Source organism: Hevea brasiliensis, chromosome 3, assembly GCF_030052815.1.
Source record: "Hevea brasiliensis isolate MT/VB/25A 57/8 chromosome 3, ASM3005281v1, whole genome shotgun sequence".
Lineage (NCBI taxonomy): Eukaryota > Viridiplantae > Streptophyta > Magnoliopsida > Malpighiales > Euphorbiaceae > Hevea > Hevea brasiliensis.
This window is the reverse complement of record NC_079495.1, coordinates 49,719,717-49,742,036: the sequence shown is the minus strand read 5'-3', so window position 1 is coordinate 49,742,036 and position 22,320 is coordinate 49,719,717.

Below are 22,320 nucleotides of genomic sequence, written 5' to 3'. Positions count from 1 at the left end.
CATTAGATTGAACTTTGGGTGTAGCTAGGGTTTTGAACATGTGAAAAATTGAAGAAAAATGTGAGAATGTGTTAAATGGTGTGTTGTACTTGGTTTGAGGTGAGAAATGTTCATTTGAGACCAATTGGAGTATGTTAGAAGTGTTGGAACCAAATGCAAATTCGGGTTGCTTAGGTCATGCTGCAGGCAGCAAGACCAAGGTCCCTTTGAAGGACCAAAACTGAAAATTTACAAGTTCAATTGGTGTTAGGCCAATTGAGAATGAAAATAGACACAAAATGAAACATTTTTCATTTAGGAATCATGCCCAGAAAGTGACCATAGCATAGTGAACGAATTGGCCAAATCCGGATTTATGCAGTCTGACCTATATAAAAATGACCAAATGAACAGTGTTTGTTCATTTGGCCATAACTTGGGCTAGGTAGGTCTAAATGACCTGAAATTTTACCAGTGGACAGCTGAGATATAGACCTAAAACTTTCATGAAGAACACAAACCAAAATTATGCCCTTAACCAAGTCATTTGGCCACCCAAATTTGGTGACCTAAAACTGCCAGAACCAATTTGGTGCCCAAAAATCTGGGTTAAGTCCAATCCGGCAGCCATGATTCAAATGGCTATAACTTGAGCTACAAAACTCCAAATTGAGTGATTCAAAAAGGAGAATAAATTTAAGATAATAGGGAACATTTTCTATGAAGAAAGTTTGCCAAATTCTAACAGACAAATGACTAATGGAACAGTGCAACATAAGACACCAAAACTGAAAATTTGCAAATTTGCCTAAAAAACTTAGAATTTGAGTAAACAACCAAAATCAATAAATTTAGTTACCAAAATGTGGTATGTGGGTGAAGTTGGAATTCCCATACCTATTAAGCCTTAGAAAGTCAACAAATTGACTTGAATAGTATCATGAATACTAATTCCAAAATACAAATTTTAAAGAACGTCAAGTTTAGCATATTAAAGCTAGATATAAGTACATTTGAATTTATTTTTGGAGTTATGATAAATGGTGATACTGAAACACTGTGAAACTGTGTGTTTCAGTGGAATAGAATACCGGAAAAGAACTCAAGACATCGAGTCAAAGCCAAGAGGTGACTCGTATAAGGTTTGTGCACAACTAACTATTTTGTTACTTTTCACTTCTAAATTGATTTGAACAAGTTTATTTTATGATTTATAATTTTGTTGTGTTGAGGATTTTAATTTGTTGAATGAAATTGTATAAATTAAATATAAATTTTCTTATGCATTTAAGGATTTATTGTATGGTTTTGAGGATTGTAAATTTTAACCTTGAGCATGAATTTATGATGATTAAATATGTTGATGATTTGTAAACATTTTGTAAATAGAAATTGTTTTGAATATGATTTGAAACCACAGTTGACATGACAAAATATGTTGTGAATTCTCATTAGCATATCTAGTGAGATATCTCCTCCACTAGATGGGGTGAGTTCCTTCCTCTCTGGCTTGCCAGTTGGGGAAGAGTTTGAATGAGTACTCATATATACTAGCTAGTTTTTGTTCCTCCCTTTTAGCCTCAGTTACTGGGAGAGTGTGAAATGTCGTGGTGTACAACACGGCATCTATTTGAATTTTGGGTCATGGGTTCAACAGTTTGAAAATTTGGCAACGCCCTTTAAATTATGCATAGTTTGATAAATTGTGGTTGAAATAAATAATTTGTAAGTGATTCAAAATATTTTTGTATTATTTCGAGATTTAAAAGAAATGTAGATAAATAGTAATATTTGATCAAAGTATTATTCAAATGAATAATTTGCATGAATGAAAATATTGATTTCTGAATATTATGAATTTTGAAGAATTTAGAAATTTTAAACTTTTATTTGTTATGAATTATCAAGCATAACTTGTATTAAGTTTTAAATTATTAGTTTGTGCACCACTGAGTTCACCACTCAGCGATAGCTTTGTATGCTGTCACAGGTGAAAGGAATAATAAAGCAGCTGAGCAAGATTTCTGAAAGACATAGTGAGACTATCTTCGGGTATATCATAGGTATACCCTTGTACTTTAGATTTTGATGTACTTTTGTAATTATATGTATGAAATTTACTTTGAGCAGTTGTACCAACTCTTTTGTAATATATTTTTGGATTATAATGAAATATAAATTATTATAAGGTTATCTTGAGATTTTATGTATTTATAAAGTTTTACACTACTAAATTTTTTTTATGATCCCATGAATGTAAATATTAATTTTGTTACGTTAATGAGATGTTTCAATGTTTGATTTAATTTAAACTGTGTATTGAGTTGCTTGTGTTGATTTGTGAAATGAGATTGAATAATGGAGTTGTGATTGAGAAAAATATTGGAAGTATCTTTATTATCAGGTTTTGAAGAACTGTTTTCTCAAAATACAGATGGCACTCTGCCGAAATTTTTGTAAAAATTGCGGAGATTTTAAATATCTAAAAATTTGATTTATTTTTAGACTTTAAATAAAGGTTTTTAATATATGAAAAAAAAATTTTACCCACTAATTTAAAAATGAACGAACTCAACTCAACTCAACTCAACTAAGCCTTTATCCAAAAAATTTAGGGTCGGCTATATGGATTCGCTTTTTCCACTCTGAACGATTTTGGGTTAAATCCTCAGAAATGTGTAATGCTTCTAAGTCATGTTGTACTGCTCTCCTCCAAGTCAATTTAGGTCTACCCCTTTTTTTCTTTCTATCCTCTAACCTAATGTGCTCTACTTGTCTAACTGGAGCCTCCGTATGTCTATGCTTCACATGACCAAACCACCTTAATCTCCCTTCTCTCAACTTATCTTCAATTGGCACCACTCCTACCTTTTCTCTAATACTTTCATTACGGACTTTATCTAGTCTAGTATGGCCACTCATCCACCTTAACATTCTCATCTCTGCAACTCTTATCTTAGATGCATACGACTCTTTCAGTGCCCAACACTCACTACCATATAACATAGCTGGTCGTATGGTACATGCGGTAAAATTTTCCTTTTAATTTATTGGGAATCTTACGATCACATAAAACTCCCGTGGCACGTCTCCACTTCAACCATCCGGCTTTAATCCTATGACTAACATCCTCCTCACATCCCCCATCTACTTGAAGGACTGAGCCTAGATATTTAAAGTGATTACTTTGGAACAGTACCACTCCATTCAAACTAACTCCTTCCCTATCACCAGTTTGGCCTTCACTGAACTTGCAATGCATGTATTCTGTCTTCGTTCTACTTAACTTAAAACCCTTTGACTCTAGAGTACTTCTCCAAAGTTTTAGCTTCCTATTGACTCCTTCTCGTGTCTCATCTATCAGAACAATATCATCCGCAAACATCATGCACCAAGGAATACTATCTTGTATATGTTTCGTCAGTTCATCTAAAACTAACGTAAAAAGGTAAGGGCTTATGGCTGATCCTTGGTGTAATCCAATTGAGATCGGAAAATCTCTTGTATCCCCTCCCACTGTGCGCACAATAGTAGTTGCTCCTTCATAAATATCTTTCAATACTTGTATGTACCTAATAGATACCCTCTTTTGTTCTAACACATTCCATAAGACTTCTCTTGGAACACTATCATAAGCCTTCTCCAAATCAATAAAAACCATGTGTAGATCTTTCTTCACATCTCTATATTTCTCCATCAAGCTTCTAATGAGAAAGATCGCTTCCATAGTTGAACGACCGGGCATGAAACCAAATTGATTGAGAGAGATAGAAGTATCATGACGTAGTCGATGCTCCACAACTCTCTCCCACAACTTCATAGTATGGCTCATGAGTTTAATTCCCCTATAGTTTGAGCAACTCTGTATGTCTCCCTTATTTTTAAAAATATGTACTAAAATACTCTTCCTCCATTCATCAGGCATTTTCTTTGAGTTTAGAATCTTATTAAATAATTTAGTTAACCATGCCACTCCCATATCTCCCAAATACTTTCACACTTCAATTGGTATTTCATCGGGTCCACAGGCTTTACCCACTTTCATTCTCTTAAGTGCTTCCTTTACTTCTAAAGATCTAATCCTTCTAGTATAATTTACATTCTTTTCTATTGTTCTATAATCTATATTCATGCTATTTCCATTTTGACTATTATTAAAGAGATCATTAAAATAATTTCTCCATCTTTCTTTAATGTCCTCATCTTTCACTAACATTTTTCCTTCTTTATCCTTAATGCACCTAACTTGATTGAGATCTTGACATTTGCTTTCGCTACTCCTTGCTAATCTATAAATATCTTTCTCCCCTTCTTTAGTTCCAAGTTTCTCATATAACTTTTCAAAGGCCTGTGCTCTTGCTTGACTAACTGCCTTTTTTGCCTCTTTCTTTGCTATCTTGTATTGTTCATATGCCTCATTATTATCACATTTAGGTAATTTCTTATACCATTCCCTTTTTCTCTTCACTGCCTTTTGTACTTCCTCATTCCACCACCATCTCTCTTTTGAGGGTGGTCCATGTCCTTTAGACTCTCCGAGTACTTTTCTAGCTACTTCTCTAATCTTTGATGCCATCTGTATCCACATATCATTGGCCTCCATATCTAGCTTCCATACTTCGGACTCGAGAAGCTCATTTTTGAACTTCACTTGCTTTACTCCTTTGAACTCCCACCACTTTGTTCGAGCTACACTATTTCTTTTGACCTTACTTGAATTGTTCCTAAACTTGACATCCAAGACCACCAACCTATGTTGACTTGTTAAAGCCTCTCCTGGAATGACCTTGCAATCCTTGCATAGAGCTCTATTTGTCTTCCTGGTTAAGAGGAAGTCGATTTGGCTTCTATGTTGCCCACTTTTGAAAGTCACTAAATGTGACTCTCTTTTTATAAAGTAGGTATTTGCTAGTATTAGGTCGTATGCCATAGCAAAATCCAGGATGCTTTTTCCCTCCTCATTTCGACTGCCAAAACCAAAACCTCCATGAACATTCTCATAACTTTGTCTATCACTTCCTACATGTCCATTCAAATCTCCACGAACGAAAACATTCTCTTCATTCGGTATGATTTGCATTAAATCATCCATATCTTCCCAAAACCTTTGTTTACTCTCACTGTCTAGTCCTATTTGTGGGGTATAAGCACTAACTATATTTATTGTTTCTCCTTCAGTACTAGCTTTACTAGTATAATTCTATCTCCTACTCTTTTCACAGCTACTACTGCGTCTTTCAATGTTCTGTCTATGATTATACCCACTCCGTTCTTGTTTCTCTCCTTTCCGGTAAACCACAATTTGTACCCTGAATTACCCACTTCCTTACTTTTCTCTCCTACCCATTTAGTCTCCTGAATGCAAGCAATATTCACTCTTCTCCTTTCCAAGGTATCCACAAGCTCCATTAATTTTCCTGTAAGTGATCCAACATTCCAAGTACCAACCCTGATCCTCCTCCTATCCTGCTCCTTCCTAATTGGTCTCCTTCTATGATATCTTCTATTGTTTTCTATGTCTATCTTGTGTTCTGTTCCACTATTTGTTCTACTATCTGTCCTATGGACTAACTTCTTTACCCATACCCGTCCATAATGTGGGAACCCTTGCTCACTTAACACCACACCCGGGCACCGGCATGGCGCGTCGCTTTCAGTGAACGCCCTACACCCTTGCATATTTATCACTACATCCGGGCTCCGATGTAGCGCGTCGTTAGTAAAGGACGCCCCAACGTTTTTATCTTTTGAATCCATATCATAGGGTGTGACGAAATTTTTACGCTGGTTGTCACCTACCGCAACCCTCCTCCTTTATCCGGCTAAGCGCAAACTACTTAGGCGGAGCTTAAAAATGAACGAAAATTGTTTTAAAATCCCTTGTAGTATATTTAATGGGTTACCGGTAGGCGAAGTACGGTAATTCATTAGGTGTACTATGGGAGCATGTTACATCTTACGAGGAGTAGGGTCTGACATGTTTTAGTGGTTTCAGAACAAAGGTTTTAAAGTAAATTTTAAACTGTGAATTTGAAATATTTTTCGATAAGTACAACTGCTCGAATGTTTGATATATATAGTACATTTACATTATAAATATGAACTAACGGGAAGAAATCTCTTTGTGTTGGTTGTATAGAAAAAAAAAATCCTGTGAATAGATATGGACAAGGGGAATAAAACGGTAGAGCAGTCTAATACAGCTAACGTATAAGGGGAGGCCCCAGTTTCGCAGAGCATTGGAGGTCCAACTGCACCAGTCCCTCCTATACAAATTACTGCACAAACGGCCCAGTAGATGGCCATGCTCTTTCAAAGAAATGGTCATAATCACACCTGTGCTCAAGTACAAACCCAACCCCCTCAAGAGCAGCATGAAAAAGAGAAAAGTGGGAAACCCATCGGTCAAAGTTTGAGTAGTAATTTAGGAAAGAGAAAAGATTTTAAGGGACCCCGAGCTCCTAAGTATGATAGAGGCGGATCTTCAGGGCAGAAGCAATCAAGAACCATTCGTTAAAGAACCAGAAGTTCCTACCCTATCCGTATCTGTGACGTTTGTAGAAAATTTCATGGGGGTATTTGCCATAGGGTCACTAGAGCCTGCTTTAATTGCGGTGGAATTGGACATTTCGCTCGAGATTGTACTAGCGCATGTCGATTTATGCCACATACTACACCAGAGGAATCAGTTCAAGATTTTGATTTTAGAGGCTCATTAATAGTTAGTAGGGGCAGAGGTAGAAGTAGAGACAGCACTTTGGGTAATCCTCGCATAATGGACCAACTCGAACAGAGGAATACATTAGAAAGAGGGAACGCCATGCATCGAGGGGAAGAAGCAGAGACTTCAGATGTAGTTGCCGGTATGTTCTTAACTTGTGAAAGGAATAATTACGTACTATTTGATTCTGGCTCTACTTATTTATATACTAATGCTAAAATTATATATTCTACTGCTATTCCCTTGCATGGAGATAAATTTTAATGTGTTAGTAATTAATCTTTTAGGATAAGAATTGCGATAATAAGCGTGATTGGAATTAATTTTGGAAAAGTTTCTAGTGAGAGACATCTCCTAGACTACGATAAATTATAAAGTTAATTAGTAAGCCTAATTAGGTAAGGCAAGAGGACCAAAAAGTAAGTTATAGCAATATATCTGCCCTAGATGGAAGTAAAGGTACTACTGTTGATAGATTTCAGTAAGTACCATAATCAAAATAAGTTTAAGATATTAGTGGATTTGAAAGAAATAAGACATAGGGAAGTTTGATCTATTGGGATGTATCGTAGTAACTATGCAATATTCTTAATGTTTGTCTTTGTAAGTCAGATTCTGATCTTGACTTGAGATTTATTGTGTAGAGCTACGTACTACCCAATAGTACATAAGGATAAGAATAGTTATAAATGACTTTCGCTCTGGTACAAATATACCAGAATAGAGTTTTATTACTAGAACTGAGTTTGAAAATCCTAATTCGGGATTTAATACTTTATAATTAGAACATCAAAAGATCATGGTTGCAAGGTAGTGAGAGTTAAAAACTCTATTATCCTAGTATGAATTATAGTACATTAAGAATTGTTATGGGACTAGAGATTTTAGCATGGTAAAAATTTAAAAATAACACCTATAGGGCTAAGTCATCCAGTCTCTGATATGAGGTTTATAGTTGTTCTGGTATTACAATGGATCTTTTGCTCAAAGTTTAGTAAGGAACAGTATTCTATTTGTGTAGCAGTAAGACACAAAATATAATTTTATTTCCCTAGAAGAGGCAGGATGCTATGGATGACAATTATAACTTATAAAACAGTTAAGAAATGATATTCTACTGATAATAGTAATTCGATAAGAACTATTTGACCGGGTATTCTTTAGGAAGAGCACAATTTTATTGTGCGGATCATAAGGATTAGATTAGAATTCAAGCGAAACTTTTGAATAGCATGGGAAACAGGAGAGTCCGGTAGACTCCTTTCTTAAGATTACAAAATTTTTTATGGTTGAAAAAAAAAAGGGGTAATGATCGCAAACCAGCGAAAAATAAGCTATAGAATATTGATAGATAAAAGAGTTGTGGAAGTAAAAATTAGAATAGTTGGTGCGAATGTAATAAAGAAACATTATGAATGTTAGTTAAAGTGTTGACTAGAATGATCAGAGGACCAAATCAAAGTAATATTAAAGTATAGTGAATTTATTAGGGATGATAAGAGGTGCTAAATCATGACTCGACAGTCAAGTTAAGGAAAAAGATAAGATTGAAAAATAAAATAATTAAAGTTAAGCTGTGGAAAAAAAAAACAAATAGAACAGCAAGAAATGAGAAAAACATTAGATGAGGAATTGCCACCAAGGCAAACAACCTACTTAAGACGCGTAAAGATATCCCGAACTATTTTATCAAGAAGGAAATAAGTTAAACAAAAGCAAACAAAATAGTGCAAAATGGCACATAGACCTTGGTCATAAAGGGAGATGGTAAGATAATGGTTATGGACCTATGGCTAATAAAGAGATAAGCAATTCATATATGATCAACAAGGTCATTTAAAAAAAAAAGACTACAAAGGAAAATAATTGCTAAAACAGCAACAAGAAAAGACTAAAATATTCTAAACTAAACTAAAGGTTGCATCAAATGATCAAGAGATTTGATAAGAAAAGAGTAAAACTAAGTTCTCACCCATAGGATTGTACGAGGTCCTAGAAAGAGTGGATCCAATAGCACACAGATTTGCTTACCTTTAAAATTGAAATGAATTTGAATCTAACTTATGACAGAAGCTCATAAGAAACTTGGCACACAAGGTGAGCAATCGATGAGTAAACAATATTAGTTAAAGTGCTAAGGAACCATCATTCAGGCCAGGAAGCTACTTAAGAGCGTGAATAGGACATGAGGAGACAACATCCACAACTGTTCAGAGACTGATACCAGGTAAAAATTTCGAGGAAGAAATTATTTTAAGGGGGGGAGAATTGTAACACCCCTATTTATATAGCCTAGTATATTTCACTGTTCCAGTGACCGGAGCCGGTCCGGACAATTAAGGGGGTTAGAAACACACTTAAGACAACTAGAGAAGCCATAAACACAAATAATTAGTAATTTCCAATTAGTTAAGTATAAATAAGAAAAACAAAACATAAGAAGTTAAATGAGCCGAGAGTCACAGCGATGGGTGACCTTCTCGGGAAGGATTACGAAGTCAATTTAAACTCAAATTTCGAACCGTAAAATGTGATGCCGCGGTCCTTAGGACTATTATGAACACAGTGGAAAAGAGAAAATCACGAAAAAGAATTGTTAAGCTGGTCAAATAATTAGGTCAGGGATCCGGAAGAAATATTGAATTATTTGCAAACCGAGTCGAACCGGCGATGGGCAATTTGGTCAATTGACCCCGAGAGCTGACTCCTGACCTGACTGTCAAATAAAATCAGAGAAAAGAAAATTTCAGAATCAGAAATTAACTTAAAGAACTAATGAAAAAAAATAAATAGAAAAATAAAAAGAAAATGAAAAAAAGTAAAAAGAGATGACATCATGCATGATACCATAAATACTATAATTAAAATTTTATTTAGTTTGATTTATGGTCTTCCATAAGATTAAAAGACAAAAATAAAAAGAAAAAAATCCATTCTTCTTCTTCAAAACACAAAAACGTCCATCTCTCCTCTCTCTCTCTCTCTCTTTTCTCCTTAGTTTCGTCCATGGCCATGAAATTCAAGCTTTCAAAGCTTGAATCAACCCCATAAATCCCCCAAAAATTCCACTAAATTATGATTATGCTTTGTTTGGGCAACTGGAAGAGGAGATTGAAGAAGCAAGAAAGAAGAAAAAAGGGAAGAAAATTAGTGATTGGAAAACCAAACAAAGGTTAGTATGTAAATTTGAATTCTTTTGTTCAATTTCTATGTTCTTAGTTTAATTAACTTAGAAAGTAACTTAAAATCATAACAAAATAATTGTTGAGGGACCAAATAGAGAATTCGTCCAACTAGGGTTGGGGTTTGATATGAATGAGTTTGATGGTTTTGAATGGTTATTTGTCACACCCTACCCCTCTGTAAGGCATAACATGATCCCGTAGTATACCTAATGAATTACCAACTCCGTCTACTGATAACCCATTAAGTACACTACAAGGGATTTTAAAAACTTTTCTTACTTCTTTTACAGTGGTGAGCACTATTTACAGGTGTTAAAGACTTTGGTGAACTGAAGTGAAACAACTAACTCATTTGGTTTATTTGGAATTTCTGTAAAATTTTTGGCAGAGTGCCATCTGTATTTTGGATAAAACAGTTCTTCAGAAAACCTGTAAAAAAACACTTCAATAATTTTCCAAATCTCAACTCCAATACATTTCTCAACACAACAATTTATCAACTCAATTCCATAGAAATTTTTCAAAGTCTGAGATAAGGAAATATAATACAATTTTTACAAGTCAAAATATCTCATAATTTACTTTACAACTCCAATGTACAATTTTAATTTACAACTGCTCAAAACCAAAAACAAAATATACATACAGTGAATATACATTACAGTACAAAATGCCAAATGTGGTATACTCACTATACCCAAAAATCTCTTGCTGGAGGTATATGCAGCCTAGTCTGCATACTGCGTCTCTCTACTGCGCGACAATAAAAGCTATCGCTGAGACAATGTCTCAGTGGTGCACAACATTAACCAAATACAATTTAAATCACAATTCATAAGTCATGTAAATAGTGGATACTTAAAATCATAGTTAAATTCAAGACAGTAATTGTCAACAAGAATTTAAACTCCATTTGTCAATATCACAATAGTTTTCATAAGTTAGATCATGTTTGAATTCAAAAGACAGTATATGTCAATGAGAGTTTAAATCCATTTCACAATCTCACAATACATATCAATAAATCACACACAGCTTAATCATGATCCATAGTTCAATTTGTCCTAAAAGCCAATGGCTAATGAGGTATTCAATTCGTCCCAAAAGTCGATGACTAATGAGGAATAACATAGCTAGCTAGCAAAAATATGAGTACTCATCCAATTCATCCTCAACAGGCACACACCTCAACACTTCAGCCAGAGAGGGAATTCAATTCGTCCCACTAGACAAGCTAATGAGGAATACAATCAATATACATGATAGCTGTGGTTTCAAACCATTTCTAATGCTTTTAAATCAATAAGTATCCATCAATGTCATTCAAACAATTTCTCACAGTTTCAAATCATTTACAATGCTTTTCAAGAAATAAATATTCATTCAAATACATTTCCACAATTTAAAACAATAATATACAAATATTCAATATTTATTTCAATTGAAAATAATTCAAAAGAAATAGTTGTTGTGCATAAACCTCTGATATTTGTCTCCTGGTCTTGACTCAGTATTTCTTTCCCTTTTGCTGAGTCCTTGTTAACTGAGAAACACAATTTGAAGTATTTCAGTACTAAATTAAATTGTCTCTAACGATAATGTTCGATAAGTAATTCACTAAAGGCTATTATCTGCTCAATTACCTAATATACCAACCCTCGATGCGTTTTAGGTAAATTAGGTTTTAGTGTCATTAATATGTCACATTCGATAGGGTTTTAGGGTTGGTACGTTTTACCAAACTCATTTCCTTGTTTAGTGCATTTTAATGCAACTTGCTGGATTTCGGGATACTAGTTTGACCTAGCCGGACGACCTAGTTCCCTCGGTTTTCGGGTTTCGGTCAAAACTACAAACTTGTAGATCTATGTCTTATGGACCGCGGTGCAAAATTTTAGGTCATTCCGAGTTAAGTAGACCAAGTTATGGTCATTATACTATTGCTGGTCAAATGGCATCAAATTAGGTCAATTTTAGGTCAATTTGGTCAACTCTGGTTCGGCCAGTTTTTGGACCCGAACTTGTGCAAGTTGTTTGACTTGCTTATGGTCATTTCTGGGTTTTGGTGTCTTCATAAGACTTGTAGGTATGGGTCTTAACTATTCATGGTTAAAATTTTAGGTCAATTGGACCTGTTTTGAGTGAGTTATGGCCTAAACACTCACTGCTGCCCAATTGGTCATTTTTCAGGTCCTAATTGCACCTAATCCGAATTGGTTATTTTCTTAGGTCACCTTGCAAGCAGAATTTTGGCATGCTTTCTCAATGAAAGTTGGCACATTTTGTGCCTAGTTCCACCTCCAATTGGTCTCATACCAATTGAGGTTACACATTTAAACTTATTGGCTAAAATGTACACTGCCCTTAGTTACCTTGCTTAAACACACATCAATCACACACTTACCTTGCAATATGTTTACTTCCCTACCAAATCTGTTTTGGTACATTACCAAAAACATATTCCACTTTACATTAACATCACTTTGGGCAGATTACAATTATCCTCAACACACCAAATATAATTCTAATTTCCAAAGTCCAAATACAATTACACATACACATAAGCATTACTAGTTTTTACATACACTTTACACAACAATTTCATATACATATCCATCTATCCTTAATGCCACAATTCTGCCCATATCTTCATGAACACATATACTTATCCAAGGGTTCCAAGGCTGCCGAAAATGTTCTTCAACACCAAAGTGTCCTACAATTCATCAATTCCCATCCAAGTGCAAAAATCACCATACACATATGAAGTAATTCACTAGGTTATTAAATCACCATAACCAACATCATTTCCCATCAAATATATGCACAATTATCTCATCAAATACATGACTACATGGCTGTCCAAAATGAACACAACAATAACTCTTCAAACTCAAAAATTTTCTTCACAAATCCAACACCCATAACATGCACACAAAATTTAACAAAGCCATCTTCAAAAATGCTAACTTACCTTATGGTTGGAGCTTGTTAAACCTTGCTTAAACTTCTCAAATTTGGTATCAAACTCTTCCTTGTGATGAGTAGACCATTTTTCATGAAGGAACCTAAGTGATTAGAAGTGAAATGAGTGGTTAGATGAGCTTGCATGAAAAACGGCCATGGTGGTTTCCATTTTCTTCAATTCGGCAATGTTGGGAGAACTTGGGGAAGATGAAGTTTCAGCTGGTTAGTGGACTTACACCTGCCCCAATATGTGTGTATTTTATTCCCTTAGTGGTCCACTTACTCACTTAATCATATAATATGTTAAACTTTCACTTAATCCCACATTAAACCCTTAATTCTCACTATTTACTTTAGGTACCACCAAACAAATTTTTCATTTCATTTTCTAAGTGTAATATTATTTATTTTTAATGGACATTTAGGTCAAAAGACAATTCGGGATGTCAAATGACCATAATGCCCTGTTGAGTTGCATTCAGATTTTTCAGTAACTGGATTTTGTCTGTTTTTCGATTTCTCACTTTTCTTTGTACTAATTATTTAATTTTTCTTTGATCTTTCTAATGATATTTATTCTTCAATAAGGGTCTATTTAAGTCCTAAAAATGTTTTCGGGGTTCCCATGATCCAGAGCTAGTCAACGGTCCACGCCGTGACTTCCGGTCTGATCACCCATCGTTAGGTTTCCTACGCTTAACTTGATCACATTTCTTTGCTATTATTTTTCCTTTGTTTTTCTTGTATTTTCTTTTCTTGTATTTCATTATTTTATGTCTCCTCACTCATGTCAAAGTGTAGTTCTAGGCATCCTAGCTGTCCGGATAACACTGGTCACCGGGACAGTAGAACGCACTACCGAACTTTGGGGTGTTACATTATTTGAGGTGAATTAGGTGTGTAGAACATAAATACACACTTTAAATTGCATTAGGTTGAACTTTGGATGTAGCTAGGGTTTTGAACATGTGAAAAATTGAAGAAAAATGTGAGAATATGTTAAATGCTGTGTTGGAGTTTGTTTGAGGTGAGAAATGGTCATTTGAGACCAATTGGAGTATGTTAGAAGTGTTGGAACCAAATGCAAATTTAGGTTGCTTAGGTCATGCTACACGCAGCAGGACCAAGGTCCCTTTGAGGGACCAAAACTGAAAATTTGCAAGTCCAATTGGTGTTAGGCCAATTGAAAATGAAAATAGATACAAAATGGAACATTTTTCATTTAGGAATCATGCCTAGAAAGTGACCATAGCATAGTGAACAAATTAGCCAAATCCAGATTTATGCAGTCTAACCTATACAAAAATGACCAAATGAACAGTGTTTGTTCATTTGGCTATAACTTGGGCTAGGTAGGTCTAAATGACTTGAAATTTTACCAGTGGACAGCTGAGATATAGACCTAAAACTTTTATGAAGAACACAAACCAAAATTATGCCCTTAACCAAGTCATTTGGCCACCCAAAATTGGTGACCTAAAACCGCTAGAACCAGTTTGGTGCCCAGAAATCTGGGTTAAGTCCAATCCGGCAGCCATGATTCAAATGGCTATAACTTGAGCTACAAAACTCCAAATGGAGTGATTCAAAAAGGAGAATAAATTTAAGACAATAGGGAACATTTTCTATGAAGAAAGTTTTACCAAATTCTAACAGAAAAATGATCAATGGAATAGTGCAACATAAGACACTAAAACTGAAAATTTGCAAATTTGCCTAAAAGACTTAGAATTTGAGTAAATAACCAAAACCAACAAATTTAGTTACCAAAATGTGGTATGTGGGTGAAGTTGGAATTCCCATACCTATTAAGCCTTAGAAAGTCAACAAATTGACTTGAATAGTATCATGAATAGTAATCCCGAAATACAAATTTTAAAGAACGTCAAGTTTAGCATATTAAAGCTAGGTATAAGTACATTTGAATTTATTTTTGGAGTTATGATAAATGGTGATACTGAAACACTGTGAAACTGTGTGTTTCAGTGGAATAGAATACTGGAAAAGAACCCGAGACATCGATTCAAGGCCAAGAGGCGACTCGTATAAGGTTTGTGCACAACTAACAATTTTATTACTTTTCACTTCTAAATTGATTTGAACAAGTTTATTTTATGATATATAATTTCGTTGGGTTGAGAATTTTAATTTGTTAAATGAAATTGTATAAATTAAATATAAATTTTCTTATGCATTTAAGGATTTATTGTATAGTTTTGAGGATTGTAAATTTTAAGTTTGATGTGTTGCCAACCTTGAGCATGAATTTATGATGATTAAATATATTGATGATTCGTAAACACTTTATAAATAGAAATTATTTTGAATATGATTTGAAACCACAGTTGACATGGCAAAATATGTTGTGAATTCTCATTAGCTTGTCTAGTGAGATATCTCTTCCACTAGATGGGGCAAGTTCCTTCCTCTCTGGCTTGCCAGTTGGGGAAGAGTTTGAATGAGTACTCGTATATACTAGCTAGTCTTTCTTCCTCCCTTTTAGCCTCGGTTATTGGGAGAGTGTAAAATGTCATGGTGTACAACAGGGCATCTATTTGAATTTTGGGTCATGGGTTCAACAGTTTGAATTGTTGGCAATGCCCTTTAAATTATGCATAGTTTGATAAATTGTGGTTGAAATAAATAATTTGTAAGTGATTCAAAATATTTTTGTATTATTTCGAGATTTAAAAGAAATGTAGATAAATAGTTACTATTTGATTAAAATGTTATTCAAATGAATAATTTGCATGAATAAAAATATTAATTTCTGAATGTTATGAATTTTGAAGAATTTAGAAATTTTAAATTTTTATTTGTTATGAATTATCAAGCTTAACTTGTATTAAGTTTTAAATTATTAGTTTGTGCACCCCTGAGTTCACCACTCCGCGATAGCTTTGTATGCTATCGCAGGTGAAAGGAATAATAAAGCAGCTGAGCAAGATTTCTGAAAGACATAGTGAGACTATCTTCGGGTATATCATAGGTATACCCTTGTACTTTAGATTTTGATATAATTTTGTAATTATATGTATGAAATTTACTTTGAGCAGTTGTACCAATTCTTTTGTAATATATTTTGGATTGTAATGAAATACAAATTATTATAAGGTTATCTTGAGATTTTATGTATTTATAAAGTTTTGCACTACTAAATTTTTTTTATGATCCCATTAATGTAAATATTAATTTTGTTACGTTAATGAGAGGTTTCAATGTTTGATTTAATTTAAACTGTGTATTGAGTTACTTGTGTTGATTTGTGAAATGAGATTGAATAATGGAGTTGTGATTGAGAAAAATATTGGGAGTATCTTTATTTTCAGGTTTTGAAGAATTGTTTTCTCAAAATACAGACGGCACTCTGCCGAAATGTTTGTAAAAATTGCAGAGATTTTAAATATCTAAAAATTTGATTTATGTTTAGACTTTAAATAAAGGTTTTTAATATCTGAAAAAAAATTTTACCCATCAATTTAAAAATGAACGAAAATTGTTTTAAAATCCCTTGTAGTATATTTAATGGGTTACCGGTAGGCGAAGTACGGTAATTCATTAGGTGTACTACGGTAGCATGTTACATCTTACAAGGAGTAGGGTGTGACATGATAGACATCTGCGAATTGTACTACAAACTTTGAGGGAGAAACAGCTATACACCAAATTGTCGAAATGTGAATTTTGGCTGAAGGAGATATCTTTTTTGGGGCACATAGTATCAGCAGAGGGTATTAAGGTAGATCCTAGCAAGATGGAAGCTATCTTTAATTGGAAGCCACCCAGAAATATCACAGAGATTCGCAATTTTCTGGGGTTAGCTGGATACTACCGTTAATTTGTGAAGGGATTCTCCATGTTGGCATCTCCATTGACCAAGCTGCTTAGGAAAGATGTGAAATTTTAGTGGACGGACAAATGCCAGCAGAGTTTCGAAGAATTGAAGAAATGTTTGACTGAGGCTCCAATCCTGACTTGAATTCCCATACCTATTAAGCCTTAGAAAGTCAACAAATTGACTTGAATAGTATCATGAATAGTAATCCCGAAATACAAATTTTAAAGAACGTCAAGTTTAGCATATTAAAGCTAGGTATAAGTACATTTGAATTTATTTTTGGAGTTATGATAAATGGTGATACTGAAACACCGTGGCTGTGTGTGTTTGATGGAATAGAATACTGGAAAAGAACCCGAGACATCGATTCAAGGCCAAGAGGCGACTCGTATAAGGTTTGTGCACAACTAACAATTTTATTACTTTTCACTTCTAAATTGATTTGAACAAGTTTATTTTATGATATATAATTTCGTTGGGTTGAGAATTTTAATTTTTAAATGAAATTGTATAAATTAAATATAAATTTTCTTATGCATTTAAGGATTTATTGTATAGTTTTGAGGATTGTAAATTTTAAGTTTGATGTGTTGCCAACCTTGAGCATGAATTTATGATGATTAAATATATTGATGATTCGTAAACACTTTATAAATAGAAATTATTTTGAATATGATTTGAAACCACAGTTGACATTGCAAAATATGTTGTGAATTCTCATTAGCTTGTCTAGTGAGATATCTCTTCCACTAGATGGGGCAAGTTCCTTCCTCTCTGGCTTGCCAGTTGGGGAAGAGTTTGAATGAGTACTCGTATATACTAGCTAGTCTTTCTTCCTCCCTTTTAGCCTCGGTTATTGGGAGAGTGTAAAATGTCATGGTGTACAACAGGGCATCTATTTGAATTTTGGGTCATGGGTTCAACAGTTTGAATTGTTGGCAATGCCCTTTAAATTATGCATAGTTTGATAAATTGTGGTTGAAATAAATAATTTGTAAGTGATTCAAAATATTTTTGTATTATTTCGAGATTTAAAAGAAATGTAGATAAATAGTTACTATTTGATTAAAATGTTATTCAAATGAATAATTTGCATGAATAAAAATATTAATTTCTGAATGTTATGAATTTTGAAGAATTTAGAAATTTTAAATTTTTATTTGTTATGAATTATCAAGCTTAACTTGTATTAAGTTTTAAATTATTAGTTTGTGCACCACTGAGTTCACCACTCCGCGATAGCTTTGTATGCTATCGCAGGTGAAAGGAATAATAAAGCAGCTGAGCAAGATTTCTGAAAGACATAGTGAGACTATCTTCGGGTATATCATAGGTATACCCTTGTACTTTAGATTTTGATATAATTTTGTAATTATATGTATGAAATTTACTTTGAGCAGTTGTACCAATTCTTTTGTAATATATTTTGGATTGTAATGAAATACAAATTATTATAAGGTTATCTTGAGATTTTATGTATTTATAAAGTTTTGCACTACTAAATTTTTTTTATGATCCCATTAATGTAAATATTAATTTTGTTACGTTAATGAGAGGTTTCAATGTTTGATTTAATTTAAACTGTGTATTGAGTTACTTGTGTTGATTTGTGAAATGAGATTGAATAATGGAGTTGTGATTGAGAAAAATATTGGGAGTATCTTTATTTTCAGGTTTTGAAGAATTGTTTTCTCAAAATACAGACGGCACTCTGCCGAAATGTTTGTAAAAATTGCAGAGATTTTAAATATCTAAAAATTTGATTTATGTTTAGACTTTAAATAAAGGTTTTTAATATCTGAAAAAAAATTTTACCCACCAATTTAAAAATGAACGAAAATTGTTTTAAAATCCCTTGTAGTATATTTAATGGGTTACCGGTAGGCGAAGTACGGTAATTCATTAGGTGTACTACGGTAGCATGTTACATCTTACAAGGAGTAGGGTGTGACATGATAGACATCTGCGAATTGTACTACAAACTTTGAGGGAGAAACAGCTATACACCAAATTGTCGAAATGTGAATTTTGGCTGAAGGAGATATCTTTTTTGGGGCACATAGTATCAGCAGAGGGTATTAAGGTAGATCCTAGCAAGATGGAAGCTATCTTTAATTGGAAGCCACCCAGAAATATCACAGAGATTCACAATTTTCTGGGGTTAGCTGGATACTACCGTTAATTTGTGAAGGGATTCTCCATGTTGGCATCTCCATTGACCAAGCTGCTTAGGAAAGATGTGAAATTTTAGTGGACGGACAAATGCCAGCAGAGTTTCGAAGAATTGAAGAAATGTTTGACTGAGGCTCCAATCCTGACTTTACCTACACCGGGTAAAGAATATACAATTTACAGCGATGCTTCTCACAATGGGTTAGGTTGTGTGTTGATGCAAGATCAGAATGTCATTGCCTATGCATCACGCCAGCTAAAATCGCATGAGAGGAATTATTCGACACATGACTTGGAGCTTGCAGCCATTGTGTTCGCTCTTAAGATCTAGAGACATTTTTTATGTGGGGAGAAGTGCTACATCTAGACAGATCATAAGAGTTTGAAGTATTTGGGCACCCAGAAAGAGTTGATTTGAGACAGAGGAGATGATTAGAGTTGATAAAAGACTACGATTGTCTGATAGACTATCAGCCAGGGAAAGCTAATGTAGTGGTTGACGCCTTAAGTCGCAAGACTATGGCAAGTCTATGGGTTACTCCTTTGTCTATGGTACATGAGTTGAGATCATTACATGCCAGCTTAGAGATTAATGATGAGGGGCAGACAGCAGTTGCATGGCATGTACAGCCAGTGTTGATTGATCATATCAGAATGGCTGCTCATAATGATCAGAAGTATCAGAGGCTGTTGGAAGAAGTCTAGCAGGGCAAGAAACCAGAATTCTCAATAAGAGATGATGGTCCATTGTTACACCAGGGCAGAATGTGTGTTCCGAATGATATTGATTTGAGGTAGATCATTTTGAAGGAAGCACATGAGTCTCATTTTGCCATGCACCCTGGTGGTACAAAAATGTATAGAGGGCTAAAGGAGCATTACTGGTGGATGGGTATGAAGAGAGATGTGGTAGAGTTTATTTCCAAATGCCTAACTTGTCAGCAAGTGAAGGCAGAGCATCAAGTACCAACTGGGTTGTTACATCCACTACCAGTACCAGAATGGAAATGGGAGAGAATAACAATGGATTTTGTGATGGGACTTCCGAGGACACAGAAGAGTCATGATGCAGTATGGGTCATTGTTGACAGACTGACCAAGTTTACTCATTTTCTGCCAGTTCTGATGGACTACAGATTAGAAAGATTGGCCAAGTTGTACATTGATGAGATTGTGAGACTGCATGGAGTGCCAGTATCCATTGTATCTGACAGAGATCCTAGGTTCACTTATAGATTCTGGGATAGTCTTCAGAGAGCCCTAGGAACTAGACTGAAATTCAGCACGGCATTCTGCCCACAAATAAATGGCCAATCTGAGAGGGTAATTCAGATATTGGAGGACATGTTACGGGCTTGTGTGATTGAGTTTGAGGACAGTTGGGACACACACTTGCCTTTAATTGAGTTTGCTTACAACAATAGCTACCAATCAAGCATTGGGATGCCTCCATATGAAGCTTTGTATGGCAGAAAATGTAGAACCCCATTGTGTTGGGATGATGTGGGTGAAAGAAAGATGATTGGTCCCGAAATTGTTCAGCAGACTGAAGAGAAGATCAGGGTGATCAGAGATCGACTTAAGACTGCATCAGACCGTCAGAAGTCCTATGTTGATCTGAAGAGAAGGGATATTGAATATGTAGTGGGTGACAAAGTATTCCTCAAGGTTTCCCCTTGGAAGGGGATTATGAGATTTAGCAGGAAGAGGAAACTGAGTCCTCGTTTCATTGGGCCATATGAGGTTCTGGAAAGAGTGGGTCCTTTGGCATATCGTTTGGTACTACCTCCAGAGTTAGAGAAGATATATAATGTCTTTCATGTGTCCATGTTGAGGAGGTATAGATCAGACCCATCTCATGTACTACCGGTAGAAGAAATTGAAGTGAATCCAGACCTCACATATGAGGAAGAACCCATAGAGATTCTGGCTTATAAGGTGAAGCAGCTACGGAACAAGTAAATACCATTGGTGAAGGTGCTGTGGAACCATCATTCGGGCCAGGAGACTACAAGGGAACGAGAGAAGGACATGAGGAGACAGCACCCACAACTATTCAGAGACTGATACCAGGTAAAATTTCGAGACGAAATTATTTTAAGGGGGGGAGAATTGTAACACCCCTATTTGCATAGCCTGGTATATTTCACTATTCCGGTGACCGGTGTCGGTCCGGATAATTAAGAGGATTAGAACCACACTTAAGACAACTAGATAAGCCTTGAACACAAATAATTAGTAATTGCCAATTAGTTAAGTATAAATAAGAAAAATAGAACATAAGAAGTTAAATGAGCCGAGAGTCACAGCGATGGGTGACCTTCTCGGGAAGGATTGCGAAGTCGATTTAAACTCAAATTTCGAACTGTAAAATGTGACGCTGTGTCACACCCTACCCCTCCATAAGGCATAACATGATCCCGTAGTATACCTAATGAATTACCAACTTCATCTACTGATAACCCATTAAGTACACTACAAGGGATTTTAAAACTTTTCTTACTTCTTTTTATAGTGGTGAGCACTATTTACAGGTGTTAAAAACTTTTTTGAGCTGAAGTGAAACAGCTAACACATTTAAATTATTAGTAATTTCTGTAAAAATTTTAGCGGAGTGCCATCTGTATTTTGAATAAAGCAGTTATTCAAAAACCTGTAAAAAGCACTTCAAATATATTTCTCAATCTCAAACTCCAATATTTAATCAACACAATATGTTTCTCAACTCAAAACCATAATAATTTTTCAATATTTCCAAAGGCTGAGATAAAAGAAATATAGTATAAATTTTTCAAGCCAAAATAAATCACAATTTATTTTTACAACTTCAATGTACAATTTTAATTTACAACTGCTCAAAACCAAGAACATTATATACATACAGTGAACATACATTATAATACAAAATGCAAACTATGGTTTACTCAATATACCCGATGATCTCTCATTATAGTACTAGCAGCCTAGTCTGCTGCCCTATCAGTCTGTCTACTTGCGACAGCAATGAAAAGCTATTGCTGAGTAAAATTTACTTAGTGGTTCACAATAACAATTTGAAACACAATATATAAATCTTATGGACAATTCACAAATCAAATAACTCACAATTTACAAAGTTCATATAACACAAATTTGATCAAATAACTGAGTAACACAGTTTTGCCAATCAATAACACAATTTGATCAAATAACTGAACAATACAGTTTTGCCAATCAATAACACAATTTGATCAAATAACTGAATAACACAGTTTTGCCAATCAATAACATAATTTGATCAAATAACTGAATAACATAGTTTTACCCATCAATAACACAATTTGATCAAATAACTGAAGAATACAGTATTGCTAATCGATAACACAATTTAGGCCATGACACAATTTTTCCACACATGCCGTGTTGTACACTATAACAAGACACACTCACCCCAATAATCGAAATCAATGAGGGAGGAA